Source organism: Eretmochelys imbricata, chromosome 5 (genome assembly GCF_965152235.1).
Source record: "Eretmochelys imbricata isolate rEreImb1 chromosome 5, rEreImb1.hap1, whole genome shotgun sequence".
NCBI lineage: Eukaryota > Metazoa > Chordata > Testudines > Cheloniidae > Eretmochelys > Eretmochelys imbricata.
In genome coordinates this window covers 103,016,203-103,042,713 of record NC_135576.1, presented here as the reverse complement: position 1 = coordinate 103,042,713, position 26,511 = coordinate 103,016,203, and the positions used below count along the sequence as shown (strand labels likewise).

Here is a 26,511-nt window from a genome sequence, read left to right as displayed (position 1 = left end):
AAACTTCTGCAAAAACTCCCCAGCATTGCTAATAGTGGTGCAACTCTACCAGAGGTGGCGATGCTTGGAATGCTAATATAGATAACATTTGAAGCCTCATTCATCTAGCCAGGCTCACAGCAAGGTTTGATCAACAGTGCTTGGAATGCTGGTGGCAGCCAGTGGTCCGCCTACACTAGGGCTCCCAATATTGCTAACATGGGGTGGTGCTAAACGGTTAGCAATGGTGAGAAATTGCAGTGGTGTTTGTGTAGACTTGCAACAGGAGTAAAAGAAGTGGGGAGAGCACAGCTCCCCCTCCTCTGGAAAAAGCAAAGGGAAAGCATTCCCCTCTTCTTCCTTGGGGGAAACAAAGCTCCCCCACAGCTCCCTCTCCTCCTTTGCTGGGACAGTAAGAGCTTCCCCTCCTGCTTCAATGTACTCTAACCAGTGTTTGTAACTGAGAGAAAACTGGGTCCATTATGTTAAGATCAGAGGAACAAAAAGCTCCATCAACTTCATAAGCTTTCTCGTACTGTGGTTCTTTAAACACTACAGGGTGGGTAGGGCATAATTAAATGTTAAACACCATAGTCTGATTGGCTTTACACTAGTACAGGGGTTGGCAACCTTTCAGAAGTGGTGTGCTGAGTCTTCCTTTATTCACTCTAATTCAAGGTTTCGTGTGCCAGTAATACATTTTAATGTTTTAGAAGGTCTTTCTGTATAAGTCTATATTATGTAACTACACTATTGTTGTATGTAAAGTAAACAAGGTTTTTAAAATGTTTAAGAAGCTTCATTTAAAATTAAATTAAAATGCAGAGCTTATCAGTTTAGTGCAGTGGTTCTTAACCTGGGGTGCAGGCACCCCACGGGGGTGTGAGATGCCCTTTCTGGGGGTGCAAGACATGTAAGATTTTTTTTTAGAAGGTAAATCATCGAAAACACAAATTAAGCACAGGCATCTAAATACAACCACTTTGTTTCATCAACCCTATGTATTTATTAACATTATACATTTTTAACGATTACTGTTATATACACAGTTTGTAAGTTTTTAAGTTTTCAAGTTTTTAAGCTAATTGTAGTGTAATTTTTTATAAGGGGTGAGAGAACATATTTTAAGAACACCAGACCGTCAAAGGGATGAGCGGGGCTGGGTGTAGTGTATTAAATTGCTCCCCATTGGAACGTGCTACTTATGGTGTACTACTTACGGCTGCCAGTCCTGATGCTCTGAGCAGCATGGTAAGAGGACGGGGAACAGGGGTGGTCGGATAGGTGTGCGAGTCCTGGGGGGGCATGTCAGGGGTCGGGGGTGTGGATAGGGGTGGGGTGGGGTCCCGGGAAGGGGTGGTCAGGAGACTAGGAGCCGGGGGGGGGGGTTGGATGGTGGAGGATTCTGAGGGGGGCAGTCAGGGGGCAGGGGATCCCAGGAGGGGGTGGTCAGGAATGCCTCTCTGCTATATACATTGGCCAAACTGGACAGTCCCTATGTAAAAGGATAAATGGACACAAATCAGATAATAGGAATGGCAATATACAAAAACCTGTAGGAGAAACTTCAACCTCCCTGGACACACAATAGCAGATTTAAAGGTAGCCATCCTGCAGCAAAAAAACTTCAGGACCAGACTTCAAAGAGAAACTGCTGAGCTTCAGTTCATTTGCAAATTTGACACCACCAGCTCAGGTTTAAACAAAGACTGTGAATGGCTAGCCAACTACAAAAGCAGTTTCTCCTCCCTTGGTGTTCACACCTCAACTGCTAGAAGAAGGCCTCATCCTCTCTGATTGAACTAACCTCAGTATCACTAGCCTGATTCTTGCTTGCATATTTATACCTGCCTCTGGAAATTTCCACTACATGCATCCGACGAAGTGGGTATTCACCCATGAAAGCTTATGCCCCAATACGTCTGTTAGTCTGTAAGGTGCCACAGGACTCTTTGCTGCTTTTACTGATCCAGACTAACACGGCTACCCCTCTGATAGTATAATTAAGAAGCAACTCCATTTGGCTGCAATAGTTACTCTGGACTTACACCAGTGACACAGCATAACATGACATTTAAAGCATAATCACTTTAAAGTGCACCAGTTTGTTGTGTTTTTTTAGAGCTCAGGGTACGTTTATGAGAACAAAGATTGAATTCACAGGAAGCCACCTTTAAAGGTCATCTAACACTGTGGCAAGTATTTTTCTGCTTTCTACCTGTTGTGACATCCAGCCACAGTACAAATTTCAAGGAAGAAATACATAGATGTAGGTCAGTGTTTAACCTTGTTACTGTAAAGTGTGGGAGAGGCATACAAAGTCCTATAGAAACAAGTGAAAAAACAGAACCATTTGAATGTACACATTCAAGTACTGAGTAATCTGAAAGTACCCAAGGTGTGGTTGAGGGGGTGGATTTTTGTGAGTAGCTAGACAGAACTAAGAACTGCTTGCCCTAGATTCTTTTGCAGTTAGAAAACTGTTTAATGATATACAATAGAACCTCAGAGTTACAAACATCAGAGTTTCGAACTGACCGGTCAACCACACAGCCCATTTGGAACTGGGAGTATGCAATCTGCAGCAGCTGAGGGGTAAAAAAAGACAAACAAACAAAAAAAAAAAACCAAAAAACAAAACAAAACAGTACAGTACTGTGTTAAACATAAACTACTAAAAAAATAGAGGGAAAGTTAAAAAAAAGATTTGACACGGTAAGGAAACTGTTTCTGTGCTTGCTTCATTTAAATTAAGATGGTTAAAAGCAGCATTCTTCTTCTGTATAGTAAAGTTGCAAAGCTGTATTAAGTCAATGATCAGTTATAAACTTTTGAAAGAACAACCATAATGTTTTGTTCGGAGTTACAAACAGCCTCCATTCCCAAGATATTTGTAACTCTGAGGTTCTACTGTACTCTTTATATAAAGACATAATTATAATGCCAGCTTTGCAGAATGAGGGACAGATCCTGCTCTTCTGTAAGTTTGTACATATCCACTGAGTTCAGTGCGAGTTACATGCACTTAGGAAAGGCTCTTAGTGCCCAGAAATTGGAGATGGTTGAGAGAGCTACACAAGATAAGAATTTTACCTTATGTTTTGCAAGCAATAAACACTTCAGAAAAACTTCCCCAGGAATTCAGTTTCATTGAGGGGTGGGGTAAATCGTATTAAATGAAAGTGTGAATAAAAAACAAAGACAGGGTGTGTAAACACTGATCAATATACACACCGTGGAAGTATACACTGTGCTTCAGCTTGCTTTATTAAATATAAAAGTAGACTTACACATGTCTCTAGGCATACTGACAACAATTAAATTCCCATAGGGATATAATAAAAATTAATATACCAGTCTGTAAATAAGCAGCCAGTTGAACCCCTATTCCACTCTGCTCTATGCCTTCAGACCTCACCAGGAGCCATATCATATAGATGGCTTTTTCTTCAGCAGGCCATGAATGTCTACAGAGTGAGCTATTTCAGAGGATGGTCTAAAGACTAAGCATAGACCCTGAGTAAGATTACCTACAAGAGTGCAGATACTGACTGATGGACATACACACTGAAGTATGTTATTGTGCTGATAAAATAGGTGTGAATTTTTAAAATATTGATTCGACTGTTAGAGGTGAGACACATGCTTGACGCATAAATTGCTGTGTGAATGACGCCACACCATACATGGGGACAAGTGATCTTACCCCTCAAGGGTCTGATAACGTGGGGTATGGAAATCTCTCAGCTCCCATTAAAAACAATGTGAACTGAACACACTATGAACGAGATACGACACTTTGCAGGACAGGCTGTAAATGAGGAGGCTGCTTTCGTGTCCACATCTACCCCGATGGTTCCTTGTCATTCTCCTCCATTAATGCTCTCTCTCTCTGTCCCTTCCAAATATCAAGCTGCAATTTTTAGCCAAGTAGCTTCATTTTTCAAAGTATTTAATTAGACCCATCCTAATGGCTCAGTCTTTCTTTCAAAGTGCAGAGCACCTTCTGTTTGATACTGAATGCCTTTGACTCCTGTTGCTGTCATGGGAATTGAAGACACTCAGAACCTGGCAGGATTGGAGTCCAGTGCTAATGTGTCTACTTTGCTGTCCAAACTTTTAGGTCCAACTTCCTTTCTGTTGAAACAGTGGGAAACTCCTGAGTAAATCTATTGCCTTCAACAGATCCTGCCCCAAAAAGCTGACAATTGAAGGGTCCAGTTCTGCAGATATTTGCTCACCTGACTAGTCCTTATCCATACAGGTAGGCTTGGGAAAGTCAATGGGACTTTTCTCATGAGCAAGATCATCTTCAACAAGAAAGAGTGCAGACAAAGGAGACAGGAAGGACCCCAACTGACCTTTTTGCTTTTCAGTTTTTAAAATTTTATCTCTTGACTGATTTCTCTAAATACTACTTTATTGCAAGAGCATAACTATCAGAGTTACTGTGATGGGCACAAGGCACTAACCTCACTCAGCTGCCCGCGCCTTCCTTTGCACAATTGCTCAGGGTTGGGTAATAGAGAGGAGAGAATGCCCCTGGGCAGGGCATCCAGATGTCATGGAACTTGGATAACCACCACCGTCTCATGTCTAGCTTCCTTGTTAACTGCTTTCCTTATGTATTGCTCTCTTATAGACATTATACATTAAGGAAAAGACCTTGTTGATGGGAGTTACAGCGCTTTACAGTGGCAAGTACTTTGTGCTATCATTTGTGAGCAAAACATTCATCCTAACTAATGAGGCAAATAATTTAAAATTTCACCATCAGCAGGTTCTTCTCTTTTTTTCCTTCTTTTCTGTATATAACATGTAAACTAAAAGCATCCTATCTTCAAGTTGTGTTTAGGAGGAGATTTTCATATCTTAGCCCTTTTGCCACATAATATTCCTTAATCAAAATCCATGCTCAGAATAGATTTAAGAGATTAATTCCCTTGTAGAATCTTTTAAAGTTGTCTTTGGTGTAGATGAAAAGAGTGCTTGGCCAAAAACAAAACAAAAGCATTTGAACACATGTGGATGCAGAGCTAAATACGAAATCCTTTGTTTTCAAGGTTGTCAGGTTGTGACAGTTTAAAAAATCAGTTCTGCATTCTTTATTTAGGCAAGACACTTACACAAAATGGGACTTTTGTGATTAACTGGACAGTAGAGTCCATTAATGACTGGAGAGATGTGTCACTAGGCTGAGCCAAGAAATATTTTGTCATTTACACCCACTCAAAGCCACCTCCTTAAATGTGGAGATGAATTGGCCATGTGCTTCAGATGGCATAGGCACCGACTCTGTGGGTGCTCCAGAGCCGGAACACCCACGGAAAAAAATTAGTGGGTGCTGAGCACCCACTGGCAGCCATCTCCCCCATCTCCTGCCCCAGTGCCTCCTGCCTGCCGGCGGCCCCACCTATCAACTCCTCCCCCACCTCCCAGCTGTTTAGAGGTGTGCAGGAGGCTCTGGGAGGAAGGGGGAGGAGCGGGGACGGGGCATGCTTGGGGAGTGGACAGAAATGGGTGGGAAGAGGTGAGGAAGAGGTGGGGTGGGAAAAGGTGGGGTTGGCATGGGAAGAGGCAGGACGGGGATGGGGACTTGGGGAAAGAAGGCAGGTGGGGGTGGGACCTGGGGTGGAGCAAGGGGTTGAGCACCCCCCAGGCCTGAAGGAAGCTGGCGCCTATGGCAGATGGAAACTGATTCCATCACCAGAGTAGCAAAAAGGTGGACACCTGAAGGCAAGCGAAAATGAGGCCGCCGGAAAACAACATGGCAAAGGGCTGTGGAAGCTGAGTTGAAAAACCTGGGGCACAGCTGGGGAACCATTGAAACAGACAGGAGTGGAGGAGCTTCCTCGCTGCCCTAACCACCAGAGGTGTCATGAGATGATGATGATGATGACCACGACAGGCACTTCCTTATTCCAGGAGTATTTGTAAATTGGAAGGTAAGGTAGGTGTATAGCATGTGGTGGCATTTTGCACAGATATAAAGCTATAGGTCAGAGAGCGGACTGTGCCAGCTACTTCAGCACAGATTAACAGCCCCTGGGACTGTGTCAGTTGGGGTGACCCAAAAATATTTTGGCGTTTACACCGCCCCCCCCCATCTATTACTTATTCAAATTAAGAAACAATTACACAAAGTGGGACTGAGGTAACAATGAATATATAGTGTGGTAAAATTCAGTCTAGTTTATTTGGGGGAAATGTCTAAACAATGCAAACTCGCGCTGAAGAAGTTTTTAAAAATAAACCAACAGTGCGCCTTTCAGTAAGGACCTTGGATCAAGAACAACTTCGGCCTTGCAGCATCCCCCTGGGGGCCAGAAAGGAGGGCCGCTCCCACCCCCCGCAGAGTACGGCAGCAGCAGACGCTCCGTGACCATGGCGAAGGCCCCCTATGGTCCTCATGCTTTCCCCTCCACGGAGGACTGGCTGGTGGGTCCGCCCTGTAGTGGATCCATCCTGCTCTGCGGGGCTGAGATCCATGGACACTCCGGAGACGGACAGTCCCCAGTGTACAGCCGGGTTCCCGGTATCCGGCACTTTCAGTTTTGTTTACACGCAACCGCTGCGTTAGTGTGACTATGCCCCTTTCGAAATCCGATCTAGGCGACAGAGAGCTCGCTAACCTTAATCGGTGCAAACTGGGGGCGCTTAGGCAAAGCCCCTCCTTCCCCGTGCCCCTCACTCGGTACAACCACAGTTTTCACTGTCGACGGGGCTTCAGGGGGAGAGGTAGGATTTGCCCCTAAATGGGGAGTGCTTTAAAGTCAGGCTAAAATGGGGGGATACGGGACGGGACTCTCCCTCCAAATGCGAGCGATCCGGCAGCTCTCACCCTCCGTGTGTGAGCACCGCAGGACGAAGCCGTGCAGACATGCACGTCCGCTTCCATTGCTATCAGCACACTGCGGGTGAGGACTGTACCAGTGACCGCCACACACCCCGGCGGCCCAGGTGCGCGGTTCTGGGCACTGAACGCGCGCCTCGCCTAGAAATAACGCTCTCTTCTGTTCGCCGCTCAGCTGTAAAGTTCTCGCTACGGGCTTTCCTACCTTTTGGAGGTTAAATTATAGTCTTCCTGCTCGGCGAATGGCTGGGTGACAGGCACAGCAGGTGCTACGCCACCGGCTCAGCTGGAGTCAGCAGGGAAAGCCGCAGCAGTAGCCCCGTTAGAAATATGCTCCTCCCAGCTCAGCTGCCCAGGACTGCAGTGAGAGCAGAGTAAAGGGGCGATCTTCTTTCTTTCTGCGCTCCACCCCCAAACTTCCCTTCTGCTCTTGCTTCAAGTCCAGGAGATTCACACGCCTCTGGGGCTTGGGGCATGTACCCGGGGTTTGCCTCAGTGACTCTAGCCGGGAAGCAAACGGAAGGGAATTCCAGCCTGACTCAAGTCAGGGCCACTAAATCTCATGACTATCTGTGTCATAATGAGAGTCATTTATCCAGAACAATCCCCCTTTTTATTTCTGCTTGAAAACACTCCCAAGTGAACTCAGAGTCCAGCCCCAGCCTTTGCAGTCAGCAGAGACCACAGGGGAGATGCCCTCATGAAGAGATGCCCTCTTCATTTAGGGGAGATGCCCTCATGGGAAGAGATTAGATGTGACCCAAATCTCACTTCCCTACTAGGGGAGCGGAGACTTCCTTTTACTTGGGATTCATTTCCAGACAATGTTTAGAGTCTCTCCCATCTCTTGGGGATTTTGCTGCCTTGTGATTCAATGAGACATTTTAGAAACTCACTCAGAACTATTTTAGAACCTGACTCACTCAAAAATGTCACAGTATGTGACAGCCCTGCATGTTGAAGTGGACACAGGTCCACAGGTGAAGGAGGTAAAACTGTGCAAGACTAAATGGCAGGTGAATGTCCCATTCATCTTCTATCTGCCTATATATTTAGGACAAGAAATAACTGTTCTGCAATAAAAACGACATCTGTCATTTAGCCAATTCTTCTATGTACAGTATTTTGTATTAACATCAGATTCAAAGTTAAGTGCATGCTTGGAGAAGAAGTTGTCTACTACTCTATTATTCAGGGTCTTCCTCTCAATGGTCCTTATTTTTTCCAGCGGTAATATCATAATAAAAACTTGTATTGGACAACTCTGAACTGCAAAATTCAAATCTGATCCAAAGTCTGTGGGTGTAAAGCTGCAGGGTGTTAGTTCAGCCCATTTTATAGAAAAAGGGATAACCAGCAGATTTTGGATATGGTGTTGGATCCAAAATTCCCCAAAGTTTTGGGGTATTTGGATGCGGAGTTTGAAATCAGGTCCCTCTCTAATTTGCATTTATTGTTTCTGTGCATTGAAAATCTCAAATCAAGACATCCTGCTTGCAGAGATATTTGATAAAGTTTTCCTACTGTAACCCTTCTGCCCGTCAGAGTTGGCAGCAACAAGGGCTGGGTTCAGTATCTAGGGGTTCCAATAACGGAATGCAAAACTGGCTCGAGCCCTCACCCGGTGACCTGGGACAAATATATACCACCCCTACTGGGTGCCTCCAAGAGGCAATACTTCCCCTCTCGCAAGCACAGAGTCTGAGTGTAGCAAAAAGCCTTTTAATAACAGAGAGAAACAATGTGGCATTATGTCAGGGAAACACCACCAACAGGATTTCCTAACACAACCCATGAGCAAAAAACCCACCTCAAGCAAACTGGGGCTTGTCCTTTCCCTTTGGTTCTTGAGTCCAGCAACCCAAAATCACCCCAAGTCCCAAAAGTCCAACAACCCAAAAGTCTCTGTCCCTGGTCAGAGCAGCCCCAGAGTTCGAAAATTTATCTGCAGAGTTCAGAGTAACAGCCGTGTTAGTCTGTATTCGCAAAAAGAAAAGGAGTACTTGTGGCACCTTAGAGACTAACCAATTTATTTGAGCATGAGCTTTCGTGAGCTACAGCTCACTTCATCAGATGCATACCGTGGAAACTGCAGCAGACTTTATATATACACAGAGAATATGAAACAATACCTCCTCCCACCCCACTGTCCTGCTGGTAATAGCTTATCTAAAGTAATCATCAGGTTAGGCCATTTCCAGTGCTGGAAATGGCCTAACCTGATGATTACTTTAGATAAGCTATTACCAGCAGGACAGTGGGGTGGGAGGAGGTATTGTTTCATATTCTCTGTGTATATATAAAGTCTGCTGCAGTTTCCACGGTATGCATCTGATGAAGTGAGCTGTAGCTCACGAAAGCTCATGCTCAAATAAATTGGTTAGTCTCTAAGGTGCCACAAGTACTCCTTTTCTATCTGCAGAGTTTTATCTCACAACCTGGGTGGAGATGGGGGAGGGGGGGTTAAGGGGCACCTTACGTGGTCCAAAGCTGATTGCCCCACCTCTCCATGGGGCTCTGCTCTGCCAGCTGCCCCCATGAGCTGCTCCAGGCATCTGACAAACTGCTCTGCTCCACCAGCTGCTCTGCTCTGCCAGCCGTCCTGCAAAATGCTCCACAATATATCTTCAGGCTCCCCCATACTTAACACAACACCCAGTGATTTCTGCTCTTAGTAAGTTTAGTTCTTTTGTCATTTCAGCTTGCGTAGGGGAGCCTCAGTGCTAGGGCACCATTATCCCAAAGTGAATTCAGCTCAGCAGCCTGTAACTAGACTCCTAATAGAATCAAAATTAGCTCTGATATTCCACAGTGGAGAAAGTGCAATTAGCACATAAGGCCCTCACCAGGATGCCCATACCACCCAGTATTAATACCTGCCCCCAACCTCTCTCCATTCACTGGGTTTTGGAACCCATAACCCTTGCCTAGCGAGTGCTGCTTAGTTGATGGTGAGTCCCTCCATCATAACAAAAGGCCAAGTACAGTTTCACTGTCCTTGATTCACATAATCAGGATAATAACAGTTTATTTCTGCCCCAATAACAGAGAAACTGGGGCTTCTACAGCAGCCAAAGTGACCATCTAGGCAGGGTGGGTGTGCCTATGCAAATGAGATCAGCCCCTGAAGTTCTTTTCCACAACCCACCATGACTTGCCACCAGATGTCAGGGTAGAGTTCATCCTGACTCTGCTTACACTACCATAAACAGAATGACATCCCATCAACCAATTTGCTCTCTCCAGCAAAACAAAACAACAACAAAAGCAGGAAACAAAATATCCCCAAAACAAATCACCTACCACAGGCAAATCTTTTCATACTTCGAAAGGGAAAAAAGCTGGAGACTCCAGGGACTTCCCTATTGCCAATCTATTTTATGTGGAAGATTTTCAGAGACTACAGAGATGTCTAAAACCCTAGAGTATAAGACCATTTGTGATAATGTAAGTTTTATCCTATGCTCACTAAAGTCAATAGGAGATTTTCCATGATTTCCATGGAAGGCTGGATCCAGCACACAAGGAAAGACTGTTCTAGTCTGGTGTATACATCACTCAAGTCTATTATAAATTCCCTCTTTTGTAAAACCAAAGTTCTGATTACCTGGGGGTATAAACATGAAACAAAGCAAATGGTTTCAGGGGAAAGGGTCAAGTCTGTCCAAAATCTGACAAATGCATATATTGCCATCAAAATGATACACAAGTTATCAGCAATAACTTTGCTGCTGCAGCAAAAAGCAATAAAAAGTGTTTCATGGTGTGTTGAGATAGACCTACATGAGGCATCCAGTGCCAACACTGTTGGTGTCTTACACCAGATGCACCTTACAACCTATCTAGCTTTGCACCACCATCTCTGCCAAACAGGATTTTGCCCATAATGCCAGGATTTAGCCCATCGTTCATAAAATATGATGACTATGGCTAAAAAGCGCCATATAAACATAATATCATTGCCTTAACTCTGAGAAAATACACTTAAAACTAGGAAGCCAAATCCAGTTAAAGTCAGCAAGCAGGAGTTTTTTTTAAATGTCATACAAACCACAATAATAATCGTAGCTATGAGACACAAAATAACCTTCCTCCAGCAGGAGGTGGCAGCAATTAATACTATAGCCCTAATTTCTGCCAGAGTATGTTGAAAACACCAAGAGAAAGGGAGGAATGAATGGTCTTTCTTCAGATTAAGATACATCCCTATATTTTAACAACTGTAGACATAGATAAAAGGAAATTTATTGGAGCTCTCATTATTTGGTTAGTTTATCACCACACTATAAAACTGCTGGTGATCCACCCTTCAATACATTCCTAGCACAGCAAAGCTTTGTACTTAGCCCACAAAAAGTGAAACTGAAATAATTTCATAGGATGTATTTCCTTCAGTTTTGTTTTCCTGTAACAGTTGGATTAATGGGAAAGCAACATCATTGGCCGATTTAAGTTTATCATAACGGAAGTTACTGTAAGGAAAGGAATGTACAGAATTTCAAAACTTTATTGACAATGATAGCCTGTAATAGAAAGAGAAATGTAGTCAGTGCAAGATACCACTACAAATGTTTGGTTTATAACTCATACAAGCAACTAAGTGCACAAATCCAGCATGTTGGGTACAGTTTGAATGGCGTCTAGAGTAGCATTATGTAATATTGGTTGTTGGGAGGACATGTCAAAATAAATTCACAGGTTTAAGTGTACTGGAGGAAGAAAATGATGCACGGCACATTATATTTGATAAATAGACAAGCATGTATCTCAGGTAGTAGACAAGAATGACACTGCTATTCAGTTGTTACATGCAATTAGTTAATGTAGCAATATTTTTCTGGTGTTATCTCCGCATCCATAAGCACATAGCTTTTATGCAAAAGCCAGCATCCCAGGTACAGGCATAGGCACTCGGATGGCATATAAAACAGGCACATGTAAACTCATGACTGCAATGTGAAAGAACAAGCTAGAACACAAAGACTTTGTAGCTTAAGGCACAGCAATGGGCACAGAGATAGGATGGTCTCTGTTTGAAGGAAGAGCTGCCTGTTAATTTTGGCACAGACAGCTCTCTGGTCTGCAGGCACTAATTGAGAGAACATTTTGGACAAGTAGTATTTTATCTTCGTTAGCACATTTGGAGGGGGAGCTAATTTGAGAGGCACAACTGAATATGACACATTTCTAAGCCACTACACCAGCAAATCAGGGATTGTTACAGAAGAGAGCTTGGCAGCATAGTTCTTGGGTGGCCTCTAGACTTCTTCAATAGCTCCCTTCTTTGCCACTTTGTGATCCTCCTGAGGGATGTATCCTCCAGGATCACAACTTCTTGAAACAGATTCACTTTATTTACTAGACATTGTCCTATTAACAAACATGCACCCCAGCAAAAACAAAAACCAAACAACAACAACAACAACACAGAAATATACAATGAGAATATCAGCAAAAAAAGAGCTTGCAAGGAGACAGAATACTCACCATCATAAAGGCTTTGACAGAGTTGTGCTGGTCTGATAAATTTTTAGTAGGACTCAATTTACAGAGTTGAATATAGAAGAAAACCCATCAAACATTTAAAACTAATCTATAGCAGAATGAACAAGGCCCTACATATTGTATATCTGAGGATTATATCAAAGGGAATTCTGGGCTTTGACCCCAAGGTCCCATAACAACCTATTCTGTGAGTAGGTATCACATAATATGCAGTGAATATCCCACCACAACACACAGCAAAAATTTCCCATGAGACAGTGTGCCATTGGGTAGTGTGGGCACTCACCCACAGTATAGCATCCTTGCACTGATGCAGCATGCTGGTGTGTGAATGCAGTGTGTCAGTGCAAATGACAGTGTGAACGCACATCAGTAAAATAGATTTTCGGTTGCACGATACTGCTAAGCTGTATGTTGGTGAAACTGTTGAAAGACAAGGCTTGACCATTGGTTCATACTGGGAAGTCAGTCTGCACAACCAGAAGGACTAGAAACTTAAGGCCTGATAGTGTCTACTAGGCTCCACCCTGTTTTGGGAATGGTACAGGACTGCACCATGAGTGGGAACATGAGGAGGCATTGTGACTCAGGGCAGAATGCATTCCCCTCTGAGAGTAGCCAGCTCCTCTGGCTAGTAAGGGCAGAGTTCCTTTGGACTAGCTAGTGCCATGAGGGTGTTAACAAGGATTACAACTGTGGCCAGCCTCTGCATGGAGCACAAAGAGGGAGAAGGCTTCTTTTGGCTCACTCCATATTGTGCATCCACACAGGTGCCAGCCACTATCCAGTCCTAACATTTTGGAGTAAATAGCAAAAGCTCACGGATTTCTTTTTTATTTCAGTTCACGGGTACTGTCCAGAATTCTCCCTCCCTGGCAGGATGTTGTCATAAATGTAAAGGGAAGGGTAAACCCCTTTAAAATCCCTCCTGGCCAGAGGAAAAATCCTCTCACCTGTAAAGGGTTAAGAAGCTAAAGGTAACCTCGCTGGCACCTGACCAAAATGACCAATGGGGAGACAAGATACTTTCAAAAGCTGGGAAGAGGGAGAGAAACAAAGGGTCTGTGTCTGTTGGTATGTTGCTTTGCCGGGGATAGAACAGGAATGGAGTCTTAGAACTTTTAGTAAGTAATCTAGCTAGGTATGCGTTAGATTATGATTTCTTTAAATGGCTGAGAAAAGAACTGTGCTGAATAGAATGACTATTTCTGTCTGTGTGTCTTTTTTGTAACTTAAGGTTTTGCCTAGAGGAATTCTCTATGTTTTGAATCTAATTACCCTGTAAGGTACTTACCATCCTGATTTTACAGGGGTGATTCCTTTACTCCTATTTACTTCTATTTCTATTAAAAGTCTTCTTGTAAGAAAACTGAATGCTTTTTCATTGTCCTCCGATCCAAGGGTTTCGGTCTGTGGTCACCTATGCAAATTGGTGAGGATTTTTACCAAACCTTTCCCAGGAAGTGGGGTGCAAGAGTTGGGAGGATTTTGGGGGGAAAGATGTGTCCAAACTACGTTTCCCAGTAAACCCAGTTAGAGTTTGGTGGTGGCAGTGGTTATTCCAAGGACAAAGGATAAAATTAATTTGTATCTTGGGGAAGTTTTAACCTAAGCTGGTAAAAGTAAGCTTAGGAGGTTTTCATGCAGGTCCCCACATCTGTACCCTAGAGTTCAGAGTGGGGGAGGAACCTTGACAGATGTCCTTAGTTAATTGTTACTTAGTTAATTACTTATTACAGTTAATTCTGCTTAGTAAATCATGGGCAATACAAGAGATAAAACACTGGCTTTGGATGAAGATAAAATTTGGATTTCTTGAGAAGAAATGCTAACGCTCATCAGAGAAATATGTATGTAAAGATAAGAAAGATATCAAAGATGCCACTCTGATAAGTCTACAAGAATGCTTCTCCTCCCATTCCTGAACTTATACTAATTCCCTTAAATAGGTGTTTGGAAACACAACAATATACATTAATGTAAGGCAAAAAACAAAAAAGTTAATAAAAACAGATTATGATGGAAACATTCAGTCTGAGACAATAATAAATTAACTGGACCAAATTCAATGCTTGTGTGAACGTCACTGAGTTCAGTGGAGTTACACTGGGGATAAATTTGGTCTACTTTGTTAAAACTGAGCAAGTCATTATGATTTATTATACTATAGGTGACAATCAAAAAATGTTTAATTAAAATAAAAGAATCAAGCAAATGATTTTCTAATTGTTTTCTTATGCGATGTGATTTCACCACATACCATGCTCTTCCTCCTATCTGGTCTACTTTAAGCTCTGGTGCTGAGCCAGTAACCTCATCAAGACTTATTCTTTGGCATCATCCTAGCAAACTAGAGAAGCAAAGCCAGTGACCTCAGTCTTGGAATGGCAGATTTAGTTATACAGGTAAGTTTATAAATGTAACAACCTTCAGAACAATCACTATATTATCTCTAATCACTCAATATACAACAGGAATGAGAAGGTTTAGTTCTGGCAATAAAAGAATGTTTGCCAATAGATTCCCAACATTCAGAGGAAACCCAATGAATTTTTCTCAATGTAAACACAGTTCACTTCTGATAAGTGGTTTACTGTAGAGGACAAATTAGATCTCTCTAGAACTTCCTGTAATGCAAACAGAAAATGTTGTGTCAAGAGTCCAAAAAAATGGTTTGTATTTACTCTGTTTCTACATTCAGATTTAACATACCAGTAAGTATCACCCACGTCCATTTCCATGGAGTCAAATACTAAAAGGAAAACTTTCGAAGGAAAAGCTCTTCAAGAATTAGTTGTCATTAAGATGAGGTCATAAATATCCTCAGTTTTCAGCTTTCTCACTAAAACTACAGAAACGGGTTTGTTTAAAGCTCATTCCTGAAAAAGAAGAAAAAACTGCGGATGGGTCTAGTAAGGAATCTTTGCAGTAAGACGATCCTTCACCACAAACTATTGACCATAAGCAAATAAATGTGAACGCAAAATAAACATCAATGCTACAGAACTCATAGGACGGGTTATACTTGGACAGAGAAAAGAGTCCATTGAAGGTTCTAATTTTTTGAATGGTTGACAATCTTATTCCAAAAACTTCACCTAGTCTTGCTTCTTGAACTGTATTACTGTGAGGTTCAGAAACCAAATTAGTGATCAACATTACCCAAAAGAGTAGTGTGAAATCATAATTTCATTTACTAGATAGATAGATATAATATTTAATTTACTATATCTATCAATCTTATTCTCAGAGCAAAATGACTGATCAAGTATTATTATTTTATCAACTACAATTGGTTAATAACATAGTAAAAACATCCTGATTGGTTAATAATTAAGACTGGTTAGTAATTAAATCACACAGTATTTTAACATCATGTTCTGCAAAGAGCTGCAGGAAACACATTAAAGAGCCTCTTGCTGCTCACGAGCCTCAGTCTGAGTGTCACTGATCTAAATGATCATTTGTTCTTCTATTTTGGAAAATATAAAGAGTTTTAGACTCAAAGTGTAATGCTTCCCATGAGTACCCAAGATTGTGAAGGTCCTCGCTACCACCTGCCCTTAGGGTGAGGGAGGAAGCCTCATCTATGCTTACCAGGGGTCAGCTCCCCTACTCCACCAGCCACAGGCAACACAAGCACTCCCCTCCAGGTCTAAGCAGGCCCAGCTTTCTATTTACAGATTAGTGATAGAGACACTCCAACCCTTGTGTCCTCCAGTGTTCAGCCCCTGATTCACTGGACACTCACTGAATTCACAGATTTGCTTCTCCTAAAGGAATAGTACACATCAGATTACCAGTTTTGCCTCAGGATCACCATTCCACTTAACACAAACACTTAGATACGTTTATAGTGAAAACAAATACAAGTTTATTTATCAAATTATAGCAATTCTAGAAGTAGCACTGGAAGTATTGGAAACAAATGGTTACATGTAAAATAAAATCATAACACACCTTCTAGAATCTAGACTTAATTAACAAGATTCCGTCTTGTCTAATTAAGTTTAATTCGCCCAAAGTCTTTTCAGTGTTTTCCAGCCATGTTTGCTGTGAGCTTCTTTTCATAAGACAGAATACACTGACAGTTCATCTTCTCGGGGAAGGATCCCAGGTGCATTTCATAGTACCACCAGTTATTTCCCCCCAAATTCATTGTCTTTACGCATAAACAGGACACTCCCCTACTGGTTTTGTTTTTTCTGGAGATTTTCTCTCATGTGGATTCACAATCTTTTCATTCACATCCGGCTCAATAATGCAAATAGACTTACACACAGTACACAATAACCAGCCAGAGAAATATGCACCTACCCCATGGCTGAACAAAATCTATTTATAACCTTCTGGTGATCAGTCTTAACTCACATACTTTAAGAACCGTTTTGAGTATAGATACGTAACTCCTTAAATATTATCCATAGATACAGCTCACAATGATTAAGATGACAAGTGCATTACTGGCTGTTGGTAGAGATCGCACACCTTTTGTAGACATCAGACCCAGAGAGTCTTTGTAAACCCATATGCATCCCTTATGCCCTGGGTCACATAAACTGAGAGTTTAACCTCCAAAACAATTTGACAGAAGTATAAATCAACTAGAGAGATTGACATGCATTTAAATTCATTGTCAATATTCGTAATGACACTGTTGCCTTAAAGATTTTTAATCAACAAAGCAGGGTCTAGGTCACAGGTGGGCAAACTACGGCTCGTGGGACCGTCCTGCCCGGCCCCTGAGCTCCCAGACAGGGAGGCTAGCCCCCAGCCCTCCTCCGCTGTCCCCCCTCCCCCGCAGCTACGCTGCCACTCTGGCAGCGTGGTTTGTGCCCGCCCACCTGCCAGGCTGTCCAATAAGCCTGTCCTGCCACTCTGAGCAGCATGGTAAGGGAGCGGGGGGAGGGGGCATTGGATAAGGAGCAGGAGGTCCCGGGGGGCAGTCAGCGGACAGGGGGCGGTTGGATGGGGCTGAGGTTCCGGAGGGGGTGGGGGCGGTCAGGAGACAGGGAGCAGGGGGGGTTGGATAGGGGGTGGGGTCCTGGGGGGGCAGTTAGGGATGGGGGTCCCAGGAGGGGGCAGTCAGGGGACAAGGAGTGGGGGGGGATTGGATGGGTCGGGGATCCCGGGGGGCCTGTCAGGGGGCAGGGATAAGAATAGGGGTTGGGGCACTCAGGGGACAGGGAGCAGGGGGGCTTGGATAGGGGGTGGAGTCCCAGGGGGGCGGTTAGGGCCAGAGGGTCCCGGGGACAAGGAGCAGGGGGGGTTGGATGGGTTGGGGGCTCTGAGGGGGGCAGTCAGGGGGCGGGAAGTGGGAGGGGGCAGATAGGGGGCGGGGGCCAGGCTGTCTGTGGAGGCACAGCCTTCCCTACCGGCCCTCCATACCATTTCGCAACCACGATGTGGCCCTCGGGCCAAAAAGTTTGCCCACCCCTGGTCCAGGTTGTAGCAACATTAGCTGCCTTTTAAACTCATTTGTTACCCATTTCAGCTTCAAAAGTCAAATTGCCTATTACACCGAAGCTCTTAATTATGTTAAAATACCAAAATGCTAATCCAGACAGAATTGATTCACCTTTCCCTGTATGTGTTCTACGTAGATATGAAAAGGAGTGTCTGTTTTGTTTCATACACTTCTGTTACGTTCTTTGTCCTGTTACATCCCCTTTTCTGTCACATTGTATAAATTCAACTCATTTTACTCACCCCGCAAATACTAAATCTGTACAAATTACATTTCCCACCTATACCTGGTCAGGAATTATTTATTCCTGGCATATAATTTACACCACTGAAGTCAATGGAGTTACACCAGGATGAAGGTGGCTCATTGTCCTTATCTTTGGGGTGAAGTCTTCTTTAATCCAAAAGCAGATCTAGCCCAGAACTAGCTTCAATGTTTCTAATACACAATGAGCTCTTTTTAAGCCATGAATTTTAATTATTTTTAATTTGGAAGTTAACTGTAAAAATCATAACCAACATCAGGACATTTGCTGTTAAGGATTTCATTTTATACATGAATACACCACTTACTTTGGCTACATTTTCAGTTCCTGTTTGTCTTTGCCAGTAAATTAACTGTAACAGACTTCAGGGAATAGGACCTTGAAGGCACAGGGAGGACTATTCTGCCGACTCACTCTAGCACAGGTTGGCACCTATGTTAGGAAAGTGTCATTAGCAGTGATCCAATATTATAAGAAAGTTTCCAGGTTTCTATCTGAAACAGGAGAGGAAGGAGATCTTGCAGGGAAAACCCCTAGAAACATCCGGTTCCTGATCAAACTGCATGTTTATGTATGATTATTTTAAAATTGAGAATGAAGGCAAACCCCAGAGAGTGGGTGAGTTTTGGACATTAGCTCATGTGTGCTGTGTAGAGAGTGGACTCTGCCTATTCACATTAAGCTACCTGTTCTTTTGGGGGGTCCTGTTTCCTTCATTTATCTACCAAGCACAAAAGGCAATATTTAAAAGTTTTAAACACTTTTTGCTTTCTCCAGAGGAAAAATCTGTGTAATTTAAAGTCTTTAGAACAATGGTCCCCAAACTTTTCAGAGTTGTGCCCCCCCTTACTCTTGTCTGCTCCCCCCACCCCACCCCGAGCTGGGTCTGGAAGTGGTGTCGGGATTCCGGGGAGGGGGGTCGCAGACAGAGATAAGGGGGCTGAGGCTGGGGTCACAGCTGAGTCCCAGGAGCAGGGTCGGGGCCAGAAGTGGGGCCATACCAGGGGTTGAGGCTGGGAGTGGGGCTGGGACTGAGACTGGGGCCAGGCCACAACCAGGCCCAGGGCCAGGCGTGGGGCTGGGAGCCAGGGCCACAGCTGGGAGTGAGGCTGGAGCAGAGCTGGGAGTGGATTGCCAGAGCTGGTGGCACTCCCTCCCCGCCCCCTCTGGGGGATGGCCTGGGCCCTGCCGTGCCTCCTCCCCACGAAACAATCCTTACAGTTTGGGGACCTCTGATTTAGAACAAGATGAATAGAACGATAGAGATGCCTCTATGGGAAGAAATGATCAGCTCATGATTCTGCATTTGGAATACGTTTTTGTTTTTGATCTCTTGCTACAGCATTTATTTAGTTTTCCCAGTGTTGTATTCTCTAGAGAAGCAGTTGTGCCATCTTGTGAGCAAAGAACTTATAGCAGGAAATCCCTCCCTGTTATCAAGAGTGTGTAACATTGTAACTAAGATTGCTTCTTTTTCTCCTACAACAGGCACCACTCCTTCTCCTGACCTGTCTACCTTTGGACTATATTCTTCTGTTTACAGCGAAATTGACTCTTATCAGCCATGGAATTGTTTTTACAATCAATTAACTTTAGCTCTCTGCTCTGCCTTATGCCTCCCTTTCATGTTTTCCTGATTCCTACCCACACTTTTTCTCTCCCCCTGCTCTTCACTGTGCCTGAATCTATCTCAGTTTTCAGCTCTGCCCCACATCTGTCTCACAGTCTTCTCTGTCTTAGGGTGTTGTACAGTATCCCATCACCTTTGTGTCTGAGTGCCTTCCACGTGACCTCCCCCCAAAGATGAATTACCTAGGATTTTATGCAGTTAAAATAAATACATAAAAATAACCAGGTGCATCCTTTTAGGGTTCTCTGCCCATTATCTTCATTTTGTGACCCACATCCTCCCTTTCCCCTATTCCTACTCTATTATTTGTTGCTATCACTTTCTATCTTGGCTACAGTTTAATCCCTGATACTGCAAAGAAATCCTCAAGGATGTACACCATATAAAACTTCATTGGCGTTAAGAGGTTTTCGCAACAACTAGAAAGACCTCCCTGTGCCAGTCCCTTTGCAGGATCAGAGGCTAAGGGTCCAGTTTTGCAGACACTTGTGCCTTTCCTTCAATGGTACGACTAATGTGGGTCAAATAACTCATTTGCAAAACTATAGGCACTGTCAGGATCAGAACCTAAGACCCTTATCCTGCAAGCATTTTCAGTGGTCCCCAAACTTTTCATGGTCGCGCACCCGCCTTAGCATTGTCCTAAGGTTGCCAACCCTCCAAGATTGGCCTGGAGTCTACAGCAATTAAAGATTAATCTTTAATTAAAGATTATATCATGTGATGAAATCACATGATATAATCTACCAAAACTGGCAACCCTACCCTGTCTGTGCCCCCCACCACCCCCACTGAAGCCGGGCCTGAGACCATGGCTTCTGAGGTTGGGTCATGGACGGGGGGAAGGGGCCCGAGGCTGGAGCTGGAGCTGGGGGTGGGTCTGGAGCTGGGAATGGAACTGCGGCTGGGAACGGAAGCACAGCCGGGGCTGAGTCTGGTTCCGTGGCCAGGGACTGAGGCTGGGGATAGGGCTGGGGCTCGAAGCGGAGCCACAGCCAGGGGCCAAGGCTGGGGATCGGAGTGTAGTTGCAGTCCTGACTGTGGCAGAGCTGGGGGTTGAGCGGGACTGGATGGTGCTCCCTCCCTGTCCCCCAGGGAGACTGGTCCGGGTCCCACCAAAGCCTCCCAAACATTCCTCTGTGTCCCCCTAATTGGGCACCACCCACAATTTGGGGACTGCTGATTTACACTCATAAGTAGTCCAATTGCAGTCAATAGAACTACCCTTGTGTGGAAGGTAAATGTGCAAGCGTTTGCAGGACTGGGAGTCTAAATTGTAAACATTTTGGGAGTAGCAACTATGTCCTTACATCTAACTGTACAGTGCTTAATATACTTCTGGGCATTGTATAAATAATAAATGTAGCTGGTCAAAAAGTGATTTTAAAAGTCAAGAACATTTTCAAAAAATCCCAAAATGTTTTTGTTTAGAAGTTTTCAGGCAGACCTGAGTTAAAAAATGTTCGCAATTATTTTTTTAAACAAAATGTTTTAGTTTTTCCTTTTTTAACTCCTTTTTTTCCTCCCTTTTCTCCTTTTCCCATTATGCCATGGAGAAGGTTTTGGAGGGTTGGGGACAAGAAAAAAAGGAGTAGGAACAAATAATAAATAAGTTTGGGTTTTGTGTAAAAAAGGAAAATTGTTAAAATATGAACGTTTTTGTTAAACTTTGGTTTTTGTAAAAAAGACCAGTTTTTGACAGAAACATTTCTTATTTGAAAATTTTTGATAGCTATATTTACAAAAAGAACAACTGATAAGCCCAGAAAGCAGCAGTGCAAGTTTCTGGAAATGATCTGACAATGTGTCTGAACCCTGAACTAGAAAGACCAGGTCCACAAATGAGACAATTCTTGTCCTGTGAGCTGAGACCTCAGACTTTACGGATCCACTCAGCTTTGATTTGTATTCTCATAACCTGCTGTTAGAAAAGCTAACTAAACACTCTAATACAAAAACATGTATCTTTGGGATGCTATAAACATTTCTTTGTGTTTAAAGAACAAGTTGACAGTCCCAAAAAATGTTGAGATGAAAATTATTCTGTGAAAACACACAAAAGGTTTTAAAAATTAACACTTAAAAAAACCTAGATTAATTGGATTTTAAGGTAGTTTAATTGCATTTTATGTATAGTCTTTGCCATTCATACATGGAACTAATCTAATATGAAATGCAGCATCAAGCAGAAAGTTATGCAAGCTTATCTAAATTGATTATATAATTATATAATTGATTATAGTAAATAATTAACACATTCACATTGTTTTCTTTGTTTATTTATACTTTGTGATTAGGATATCTGGGATGCAACCCTTTAAAGTCTTACTCCCATTCTGAACTTTAAGCATATAAGTCCCATTGAGTTAATTGGGACTATTTACATACTCAAAGTTAAGCATGTGTGTAAGTCATCACAGGACTAGAGCCTTAATTTTGTGTATTTTAAATATTTGTACAGTTCTTAGAATCAGCATTTTTTAAAAAGTTAATAAATTCATCCATTAATTATATATAAACGTATTGTGTGAAGTTGGGTTGAAATGCATAAAGCTTTAATGCAATAATAATCCTCAATTTTAAAAGAAAGTATGCTAAAGAAATATTCTTAGTTGTATGGAACTGTATAATGTAGGATGTTGACTTGAGGTTAACTGACAAAAAACCCATGTATAGTCTTGTATGAACACAAGTCAGATGATAGATCAGCAGAGTTTCCTGTATGAAAATAGGCCAGAGGTTCTCAAACTGTGATCCATGGACCACCAGTGGTCCGCGAGCTCCATTCAGGTGGTCCACAGATAGTTCTCTTTAAGGTGCGCGCTTGGGCGGCCGCACTCAAGAGAATGAAGGGCCACCCACCTAAGTAGTGGAGCTGATCAGGCATGGCCCCACTAATTAGGTGCCTGGACCCTGGAGAAGATGCACATATAAGGGGAGGTGGTGACCTTGCGGAGAATATGGCGTAGGTGGGAGTAGGCAGTGGGGTGAGAAGAGGGGGTGGGGGAATTTGGGATGCGCAGGGCTGTGGCGGCCAAAGAAAGAGGTGACTTTTCCCAGCTCCAGGGCTGCAGCTGCTGGGAAGAGACCCACTCCTTCCGAGCCTCAGCTCGGGGACTGCCTCAGCGGGGGAGAGAGGTCATATCCATCACATTAGAAAGGTAAGACTACTGATATTAAAATATGAGTTGTGTGCTTTTATTTGTAGAACCAAAAAATGTTATTAAGTTTTTTTTAATATAGTACTTTTATCCAAAGCGCTTTACAATAGTTAGCTAACAGTACAAACAACATTTGGAAAGATCATTAAGTGGTCCGCTGAGACCCTCAGCAATTTTCAAGTGGTCCGTGAAAAAAAAAGTTTGAGAACCACTGATATAGGCAATTTTTCCTTCACTCTCTAAAGGACTGCTCCAACTTCCATTAAAATGAATAAAAAGACCTCATTGACTTCAATGGGAACTGGATTGGACCCTACAAGATTTGTTGTGTTTCATTTATATTTATAGATCATTTAGTTGTCTGTGCATTATAGCAACAGTTTATGACCTATTAAAAAAACAACAACAAACCCAGTGTAACTGGGTTCCAAAAGTTAGGGTCCTAAATGCATACTGAAAAAACGACAAGGAACCCTTGTGGCACCTGAGAGAATTTGGACATAAGCTTTCGTAGGCTAAACCCCACTTCATCAGATGCATGGAGTGGAAAATACAGTAGCAGGTATATATACACAGTACATGAAAAGATGGGAGTTGCCTTACCAAGTGTGTGTGTGGGGGGTCAGTGCTAACGAGGCCAATTCAATTAATAACACTGTTATTCACATCTTCTTGTCAACTGTTTGAAATGGGCCACCCTCATGACCACTACAAAAGTGATTTTTTCCTCCCTTGGTATTCTACTGTTAATTGAATTGCCTCGTTAGCACTGACAGCCCCCCCCCCACTTATTAAGGCAACTCCCATCTTTTCATGTGCTGTATATTTATACCTTCCTACCATCCATGCATCTGATGAAATGGGTTATAGCCCATGAAAGCTTATGCCCAAATAAATTTGTTAGTTTCTAAGGTGCCACAAGGACTCCTAGTTGTTTTTGCTGATACAGACTAACACGGCTACCACTCTGAAACCTGAATCCATACTGAGGCTCCTAAATATAAGTAGTCTGATATTCAGAAGTGTTGAACACTCGCCAGTCCCAGCAAAGCTTATAGGAGTTGCAGGTGCTCATCATCTTTGAAAAACAGGCCACTTTTATTTAGGTGCCTCAGTCTGGATTTAGGAGCACCCAGATTTGAAACTTCTTGTTTCTGTCTTTTTAGGCTTTGCTGATGCCATTCCTTTGTGACAGTCTGTATGGACATAATGGTTCTTTGCCTTCTGAGTCTCGAGGGATGCATTTGGGTAACATTTTCAAGCTTTTGTCATCAACCAAAAACTTAGCGTTGCCAACTCCTGCGATTTTATCATGAGTCACACAGTATTTGATGTCTGGCTTAAAGCCCCAGCTCCTGGAGACAGGTGAGCTTTCATTTGAATAAATGAAGTTTCTAGTCCTTGTGGTTAGAGAGAAAAGATTGAGAAGCTCTCCGGCGCACCTCAAAAATCCAGAAACCAGAAGGCAAATAAGAACCCAAAATGGTTTAAAAACCAAACACATCCTTGTGACCTTGACGAGAAGGTTGCCAACATTGTATTTCAGAAATAAGGGACAGTTTTCTTAGCACCCCCGCCTCCTGCTACTAAGATCATGGTTATCATCACCAGTAATAATGAGCAGTAGGTACCCATCTACAGGGCCCAGGGGTATTTCCTGCCACACTCAGCAACTCCCCATCTTGTTGTACAGAGATGAAAAAATAAGGGGCCTCCCATGTACTAAGGGACTGCTGGGGATGCCCCGCTCATGGTTTTTAGGGGCTGGCTCCTGGTTTATGAGGGTTTGGGGCTGACCAGCCGAATGCTTTTATTTCCATGGCTCCAGGGCCTGGGGTCTTAGGGGTGGGTGAGCGCACGGAAACTGGCAGTAGCATTGTGAGAGAGCTGGGGGGGGGGGGCAGTAAGGGGGGGCGGCTTGTCAGGCGGCGGGGGGGGCGACATATGAGATAGGGCGTGGTCGGTCCCGCTGGCTGGCTGGCCGCGCTCCCCCCGTCCCCATCCCGCTGCAGGGGCGGCGCCGCATCAGGCAGGCGCTGGCTCCTCGCGGCACCATCTTAGCTCAGCAGCGCGCTGGCCCTTTAAATCCCCCCCCCCCCCCCCACGCCGCCGCCGCCGCCGCGGCGCCCCTGCGGCAGGAGAAACCCAGGGCGGCTCGCTCGTTGGCCACCCCGCCGGAGCGCGGCCCGGCCCGGCCCGGCCCACCAACGACCTTCCCGAAGGCCGGAGGGAGCGCGAGGCGTCTCCTGAGCGACCTGCTGTCCACCCAGACCGGCGGCTCCTCTGCCCCCTCCTGCGGTGAGGGGGGAAACGGGTATAACAGAATATCAGGGCTGGAAGAGACCTCAGGAAGTCATTTAGTCCAACCCCCTGCTCAAAGCAGGACCAATCCCCCATTTTTGCCCCAGATCCCTAAATGGCCCCCTCAAGGATTGAACTCACAACCCTGGGTTTAGCAAGCCAATGCTCAAGCCACTGAGCTATCCCTCCTCGCAAAGTTGCATGGCTGGGGGCATGGACTGGCTGCTGGGGGAGGGGGCTCGTAGTAGGCTGGGTAGTGGTGGGGGATTGGAGGAAGTAGGGGGGAGGGTTGGTGGGGGGCTGGGTAGTGGTGAGGGAGGGGGGTGGAGGAAGTAGGGATGGGGTTTGATGGGGGAGTGAGGGTTGGTGGGGGGTGGGTAGTGGTGAGGGGGGCTGGGGTCCAGGCTGTGCACTGGGATGGGAAGTAGCAATTGCAGGGAGATGGTGTGTGAGTGGAGGGCAGCGATTGGGCTTTGCTGCAGCAGGAAACCATATCAGCCAATCCACACCCACAGTTTGGTGCTAAAGAGAGCTATCCCAAGTTAAAAACAAAGAATAAAATACTATCCAAGGAACATCCGTGAGCATGGGTTTTAAGCAGGCAGTCTAGTATAGACAGGCTTTTTCAGAGGTTGGGAGGAGTCCTTAGTTTCTCACATGTTGTGTGTTGCCTGTTTAGTTTAAAACTTTGTTTTTATTTTTGAACAAGTTTCAGGCAATGAATGTTGCCAGCACCAAGAGCAAGCAGAGAAGACTTATAGGAGCTGTTACAGTATTATTGTGTGAAGCAGCTTTCCACTTTTATGGGTGGAGGGGATTATTCAAGCAGAAATCACCAAGTGTCTTGAAATAAGAAGATTTTTTTTCAACATTTCTTTCCCTGGTTGTTGTGGGCAGGAACTTTGGTGGTGGTGGTTTGAAAAATAATGTTACAAAACAGCTATTCCATAATTGAGGGAAGGTAAAGGAAAACAAGATGTCATCCATATCCCTTTCCTTCAGATTTCTACATCTCCTTCATTCAGTTTCCTTCTAAAAACCCACTTCTTCCATGATACATGAATTGAGTTCTCTTTTCATGATTTTAATGAATCCATCAAGCTAGCATCTGATTACTGCAATCTCTGATTTTCCTTAAAATACACCCCACACTCTGTCAGTGTTTGCCACTCTTGTCTAACTATAGATGTGATACAATAAGCTATAAAAACTTCTGGGTCAGGAGGCCAGCAACAGAATCCTTATTAACTGAGTCTGAGCTATTAAGTTTTTTATTGCTACTATTGTGAGAGAGACATTCAAAATAAACTTCAGTTGTTGTGGTCAGTGTTTAACACCTTTTAAATCTAC

The 26,511-nt window shown here is 43.9% G+C and overlaps 2 protein-coding genes across 4 annotated transcripts in view; one reads left to right on the top strand and one right to left on the bottom strand.

Annotated features, from left to right (window-relative positions):
* CD274 (CD274 molecule) overlaps positions 1 to 26,511 on the bottom strand; it is a 44,861-nt gene that overhangs the window by 13,428 nt on the left and 4,922 nt on the right. The window contains exon 1 of one of the 2 annotated variants that reach the window (XM_077817636.1): positions 7,038 to 7,179. The exons of the other annotated variant lie outside the window; for it this stretch is intronic. The gene's annotated coding sequence lies outside the window, so the exon portion shown is untranslated. Of the gene's footprint in view, positions 1 to 7,037; positions 7,180 to 26,511 lie in introns of those variants that run through there. 2 annotated transcript variants of the gene reach the window in all.
* PLGRKT (plasminogen receptor with a C-terminal lysine) overlaps positions 25,006 to 26,511 on the top strand; it is a 51,298-nt gene continuing 49,792 nt past the window's right edge. Inside the window, exon 1 of one of the 2 annotated variants that reach the window (XM_077817639.1) lies at positions 25,006 to 25,158. The gene's annotated coding sequence lies outside the window, so the exon portion shown is untranslated. Of the gene's footprint in view, positions 25,175 to 26,511 lie in introns of both variants that reach the window. The other variant, XM_077817637.1, reaches the window with a different exon arrangement.